Genomic DNA, 7460 nt, shown 5'->3' with positions numbered 1-7460 from the left:
CCTGTTTCAAAAAACACCACTCCAGCCAGCTTCTTCTCTAATCTTGGGAGGTGGGCTAGAGACTTGGAGAGGTTCCCCCCGGGATCCTTCCAGGGCCTGGCTACAGTCTCTGCTTCCCCCCTCCACTGACCCCTCCACAGTGTCCATCAGGAGTTACAGCTCCACGTGGGGCCTCACCAGGACCAGGGCAGGGGCACAGGTAGGAAAGCTTCTGTCTCATCACTTCCTGCTCATGGCATACAAACACCATGGTTTAAACCAAATCGAGGGTTTTGTTTTGAAACCATGGATATTAAAATATGTTAAGTCTCAGATGGGAGAGATGTTTACAAGCCCTGCTGTTCCTGTCAATCAAATGAAAATGAAAACACAACATACGAAAATCTATGGGTTGCAGCAAAAGTGGTACTAAGAGGGAAGTATATAGCAATACAGGCCTACCTCAAGAAAGAAGAAAAATTTCAAAGTGACAAACTATTGCTAAACTAAAAAGAACAAGAAAAAGAACAAATGAAGCCCAAAGTCAGTAGAAGAAAGGAAGTAATAAAAATGAGAGCATAAATAAATAAAAATAGAAACTAAAAAGGCAACAGAGAGGATTAGTGAAGCTAAGAGCTATCTCTTTGAGAGATAAACAAAATTGACAAATCCTTAGCCAGACTCACTAAGAAAAAAAGAAGGCTCAAATAAATAAAATCAGAAATGAAAGAGCAGAAATTACAACAGATACCTCAGAAATACAAAAGATTTTAAGAGAATACTGTGAAAAGCTATATGTCAACAAATTGGATAATTTTGAAGAAATGGATAAATTCTTAGAATCATACAACTTCCCAAAAATGAATCAAGAAGAAATAGAGAATCTGAACAGACAAATCACTAGTGAAGAGACTAAAACAGTAATCAAAAAACTCCCAAGAAACAAAAGTCCAGGACTAGATGGCTTCTCTGGTGAATTCTAGCAAACATTCAAAGAAGATTTAATACCTATACTTCTCAAACTCTTTCAAAAAATTGAAGAGGAAGCGATGTTTCCTAATTCATTTTACAAGGCCAACATTACCCTGATACCAAAACCAGACAAGGACAACCCCAAAAAGGAACATTACAGGCCAATATCATTGATGAACACAGATCCAAAACTCCTCAACAAAATATTAGGAAAACAAATACAACAATACATTAAAAGGATCATACACCATGATCAAGTGGGATTTATTCCAGGGAAGCAGGGATGGTTCAACATCTGCAAATCAATCAACATGATGTACCACATTAACAAATGAAGAATGAAAATCACATGATCATCTCAATAGATAAAAATAAAGCATCTGACAAGATGCACCATCCACTTATGATAAAAATTCTCAATAAAATGGGTATAGAAAGAAAGAACTTCAACATAATTAAGGCCATGTACAACAAACCCACAGCCAACACGATACTCAATGGTGAAAAACTGAAAGGTATCCCTCTAAGAGCAGGAACAAACAAAGATGTGCACTCTCACCACTCTTATTTAACATAGTATTACAAGTCCTAGCCAGAGAAATTAGGCAAGAAAAAGAAATAAAAAGGATCCAAATCGGAAAGGAAGAAGTAAAACTGTCACTATTTGTGGATGACATGATTTTATATATAGAAAACCCTAAAGAATCCACCAAAAAACTATTAGAAATAATTAACAAATACAGTAAAGTTGCAGGGTACAAAATCAACATACAAAAATCAGTTGTATTTCTATACACTAACAATGAACTAACAGAAACAGAAATCAAGAATACAATCCCATTTACAATCGCAACAAAAAGAATAAAATAGTAGGAATAAATTTAACCAAGGAGGTGAAAGACCTAAACACTAAAAACTATAAGACATTATTGGAAGAAATCAAAGACGACATAAAGAAATAGAAAGATATGCCATGTGCATGAATTGTAGGAATAAATGCAGTTAAAATGTCCATACTACCTAAAGCAATCTAGAGACTCAATGCAATCCCAATCAGAATCCCAATGACATTCTTCACAGAAATAGAACAAATAATCCTAAAATTTATACGGAACAAAAGACCCTGAATAGCCAAGCACTGAGAAAAAAGAACAAAGTTGGAGGTGTCACACTCCCTGACTTCAAAAGGTACTACAAAGCTATAGTAATCAAAACAGCATGGTACTGGCAGGAAAACAGACACACAGATCTATGAAACAGAACTGAGAGCCCAGAAATACCACACATCTATCGACAGCTAATCTTTGACAAAGGAGCCAAGAACACACAATGGAGAGAGGAAAGTCTGTTCAATAAATGGTGCTGGGAAAACTGGACAGCCACATGCAAAAGAATGAAAGTGGACCATTATATTACACCATATACAAAAATTAATTCAAAATGGACTAAATTTAAGACCTGAATGTAAGACCTCGAATCTAAGACATGAAACCATAAAACTCCTAGAAGAAAACACAGGCAGTGTGCCCTTTGACATGGGTCTTAGGAGTATCTTTTTGAATACCATGTCTCCTCAGGCAAAGGAAACAAAAGGAAAAATAAACAAATGGAAATACATGAAACTAAATAGCTTCTGCACGGCAAAGGAAACCATCAGCAAAATGAAAAGACAACCCACCAATTGGGAGAAGATATTTACAAATCATATATCCAATAAGGAGTTGATATCCAAAATATATAAAGAATTCATACAGCCCAACAACAGAAAAACAAACCACCTGATCAAAAAATGGGCAGAGGATCCAAACATCCATGTTTCCAAAGAAGACATACAGATGGCCAGCAGGTACATGAAAAGATTTCAATATCAGTAATTACTAAGGAAATGCAAATCAAAACCACAATGAGACATCACTCCATGCCCATCAGAATGGCTATTGTTAAAAAGACAAGAGGGGCTGGCCCGGTGGTGCAGTGGTTAAGTGCGCGCGCTCTGCTGTGGCGGCCCGGGGTTCGCCGGTTCAGATCCCGGGCACACACCGACGCACAGCTTGCTAAGCCATGCTGTGGCGGCGTCCCATATAAAGCAGAGGAGGATGGGCATGGATGTTAGCCCAGGGCCAGTGTTCCTCAAGAAAAAAGGAGAGGATTGGCATTGGATGTTAGCTCAGGGCTAGTTCTCCTCACAAAAAAAAAAAAAAAGACAAGAAACAACAAGTATTGGAGAGGATATGGAGAAAAGGGAACTCATACACTGCTGGTGGGAAAGTAAATTGGTGCAGCTACTGTGGAAAACAGTATGGAGATTCTTCAAAAAATTAAAAATAGAACTACCATATGATCCAGCTATTCCACTTCTGGGTATTCGTCCAAAGAATATGAAAACACTAATTCAAAAAGATATATGCACCCCTATGTTCATTGCAGCATTACTCACAATTGCCAAGACTTGGAAACAACATAAGGGCCCATGAACGAATGAATGGATAAAGTAGATGTGGTATATATACACGACAGAATACTACTCACTCATACAAATGATGAAATCTTGCCATTTGTGACAAAATGGTTGGACCTTGAGGATATTATGCTAAGTGAAATAAGTCATACAGAGAAAGCCAAGTACCTTACAATTTCACTCATATGTGGAAGATAAACACACAGATACAGAGAACAGATTGGTGGTTACCAGAGGGGAAAGGGGTGGGGGGAGGGTGAAAGGGGTAAAAGGGCACAATTGTATGGTGATGGATAGCATCTAGACTTTTGGTGGTGAACACAATGTAGTCTATACAGAAGTTGAAATATAAGGATGTACACCTGCAATTTATATGATGTTATAAACCAATATTACCTCAATAAAAAAAATTTTTTCTTAATCAAGTAATATATTCCCAAATCTTGGCTAAGGCCTGTAACAATATGTTTAGATCGAGTATGTCTTAGGGAAGGACAGTTTTTAGAAAGTGATTATCGGGGCCGGCCCCATGGCTTAGCGATGAAGTGCGCGCGCTCCGCTGCTGGCGGCCCGGGTTTGGATCCCGGGCGCGCACCGACGCACCACTTCTCCAGCCATGCTGAGGCCGCGTCCCACGTACAGCAACTAGAAGGATGTGCAACTATGACATACAACTATCTACTGGGGCTTTGGGGGAAAAAATAAATAAAATTATAAAAAAAAAAGAAAATGATTATCATTTTTATGATTTTTATATAAGTGTAAACTTAAACTGTTTTATCTTATAATCCCTTGCCGCATTCTCATTAGCTAATGAACACTATAGAATATAAAATATTTCACTGAGAAACAGAAAAGCATTGTGTAAGTAGAGACTTTTTAATGAAAAGCAATTTAGTCACATCGACAGTCTTAAAATGCTACAATGCTGCAGTAAACATCAAATCTTAATCAGTTCTTGTTAGGATAAACTTCTAGAATAGAAATTATTACATTAAAGAGTGTATGGTAAAAGAAACCTTGATATAGCCTAATGAAGAAACATTATATAGACATTTAAAATAATATTTTATAGAAATAATATGAAGAATAACTATGATAGTATAAATAAATGTTAGTGAACGCAAAACTGAATATCCAATAATGGCTGTAACCACATAATAAGAAAGCCTATGCACAGTAATAGCCAAAATGTTGAAAACATAATGTTTTCCTCCAGACTTTTCAGGATTTTTCACATTCTCTTTGACGAGAAATTAATATTATTTATAAAATGAGTTATTTGGAATAAAATAAAAATAGCAATATTTATTTAGCTCTTATAATGAGTCAGACATTTTGTTAAGAGCTCTACACACATTATCATTTAATCATATATGACTACCATGAGTTAGGAATTATTATCCCTATATAATAGACGAAAAAAGTGAGGTGTAAAGAGATTAATTAAATTGTCCAAGGTCACACAGTTAAGAAATAGAAGAGATTGGTTTTATAGCTAGGCCTATATGATGGAAAGCTACTTTCGTGTATCACCTTCTTAAAAATAAAAATTTATTATATATATATATGTGGTATTCTTTAATCTTCAGGAAAATAATTTGTGGAAAATTTCATGGACCTGTATTTTCACAAAACAAAGTACGAAATCTCCTTTTCTCCATTAATTTGAAAAATGAGAGACCAACAAGTATATATGTTTTTAGCCCAGATCTCTATAAATCTGTACATGATTTAGTAAATAAGTACTGACATTCATCCTAAATTTAGAACCTTTGCAGCTTGGAAAATAAGCTCTTATGATTAAAAAGAATTCCTTTCTTATTGGCCTTTTCTCCAAAGACTGTCAAAGTAGATCAATCCATTTTAATTGACATATGAAATGTGCTAGTCTACTTCTCAGATTTAAAGTTTGGGTTCACTGAAAACGACAAATGTGAAACAATTCTTTCAAGGATGCTTCAACACACATGATCTGATCTATCATGATAATTATGCCATAAATGTAAAATACTGCTTCAAGTAGCTGACCAAAATTACTCATATTGTGTTCACCAGTATGATGGCAAAAATACATGGAACTCTCTAAGAACCTTATGAGAGAACGTCACACCTCAGGGAAGAAGGGGCTCCCAAGGCCCAGTCCTCTGGTTTAGAAGAGGGCAGCTCTTTACAATATGGCTCATTAAATAAGAGGGGGTTAGAATAGGACTAAATAGGATAGGTTTTTCATCAAAGTTCAACAGACCTTTAAAAACTGTTAATAGATTCAAAATAAGAACAAAAAGGGGGAAGGAAATAGGGAAGTCCCAGGTAAGTTTCTAGATTTATTTATATTTATGAATAAATATGATTTTTTTTCTCAGAGTAAAATGCCAGGAATATAGGCAGGCTCAGTGGGTTGGACCAGAGCAGGGGCACAAATTGAGACCTGTAGTAGATTCGGTAAAACAATACTAGATCATAATATTCCTTGTACATCTTTATTCTGGACCATAAACCTTGCTTTCTTATTTGAATCTGTTGTTCCTCTTTTACATTTCAGCCATAACTATAAGAAGTCTTCATCTTGTACGTGAAATATTTCATTATATCTCATGCCTATTATTGGAACTTCTAATTTTAATAAGTTCAGTGGGTTAATTAGAAGGATGCTATTAAATGTCTTTAAGCTCATTTTTTTTTTACTTCCAATTTAACTTTTCTCAGTTCTGGATATTTCTGATCAAGGCATTTAATCTTCATTGGCTCTGGTATAAATACTAGTTGACAGGAGACTTTCATTTCCCTTAAAGACTGCAGACAGTATTACCTGAAAAGAACCTCTGTGTAGCTGTCGCATATGCAGCCTAGGCTTTCAGAAGCAGTTCTGATGCCTTAACTATTTTATTCTGTTTTATTATGATAATCATAAGAATGTCTGTTCAGTGCTCAAATTCACTCCCATGCCTATAGATAAATTTGGCTTTCTGGTTCCTCAAAAACACTTTCTTTCTTTGCCAAACTAATGAAGTAGATGTTTTCTTTTAACTCTTTAAGTAGAAATTATGTCTCAAATGGGTTAAACTATTTGAGAGCATTAGAACGAAGTGAACCAAATAAAACTGAGCCACGTGCAAAATTTACTTAAATGGTCAAAGATTAATAAACCTTTAAGAACTGTGAATAGATTTGAAACAAGAATAAAAGAGGGACATCGGTATAGGTTCATGTTGCAGGATTGCTATATAACAAATCTACTAAATTAGGAGAGGTTTATACCCTTTCTTGGATTGCAGCAAACTCACTTCCTGAGCAGATGGTCTTCCACCATTTAATCGCTCTTTAACTCCCTACAATCTGCCTTCTGGGCACACTATCCACTAAAATCACTCAAAGGTCACCAACAACCTGGATCATGGAAGCCAGCAACAGAAGTGCTAGAAAGAGATTTACGAATCAAACCCAGCCAAATAATTTTATGGATTAGAGAACTACACTCCAGATACATTAGGAGACCTTCCCCAGATTACACTGCGGGTGAATCGTGCGAGGTCTGAAGACCAGCACCTGAATTTCTGCCAGTGCTGTGCTGTTCCTCCCAGCCAACAAGGTAGTCAAAAGCCTTCTTGAATCACCGTCTCAAAGTCAAAATTCTCCACACTTTCACATCCACTGACACTGTTTTACCTTCTCACTAGACTCCTTTGTCCTGCCCTCCTTGAACATCCCTTTACTCCATCATCTGCATTACCCACACTCTGGCAAAGAACTAAGCCTCAACCCTGGCCTCCCAAGAACTTTCTGCTCATCGTTTCAAATTCTACCATAAGCCATGTTCAATAGCAACACAACCTTGTACCTTTTCTTTTCATTAACTACTGGGCACCTCGATTAACTACCACGTCTGCATTGGAACTATCAAAATGCAAATATTAATAATAGCTAACATTTGTTGAGTGCTTAACTACAAACTAGGAGCTGTTTTAAGCTCTTTACCTGTATTAATTCATTTAATCCTCACAACTCTTGAGTATTATTCTGATTTTACATGCGAGGAAACTAAGGCATA

Source organism: Diceros bicornis, unplaced genomic scaffold, assembly GCF_020826845.1.
Source record: "Diceros bicornis minor isolate mBicDic1 unplaced genomic scaffold, mDicBic1.mat.cur scaffold_199_ctg1, whole genome shotgun sequence".
Taxonomy (NCBI): domain Eukaryota; kingdom Metazoa; phylum Chordata; class Mammalia; order Perissodactyla; family Rhinocerotidae; genus Diceros; species Diceros bicornis.
Note: the sequence above shows the minus strand (reverse complement) of the source record.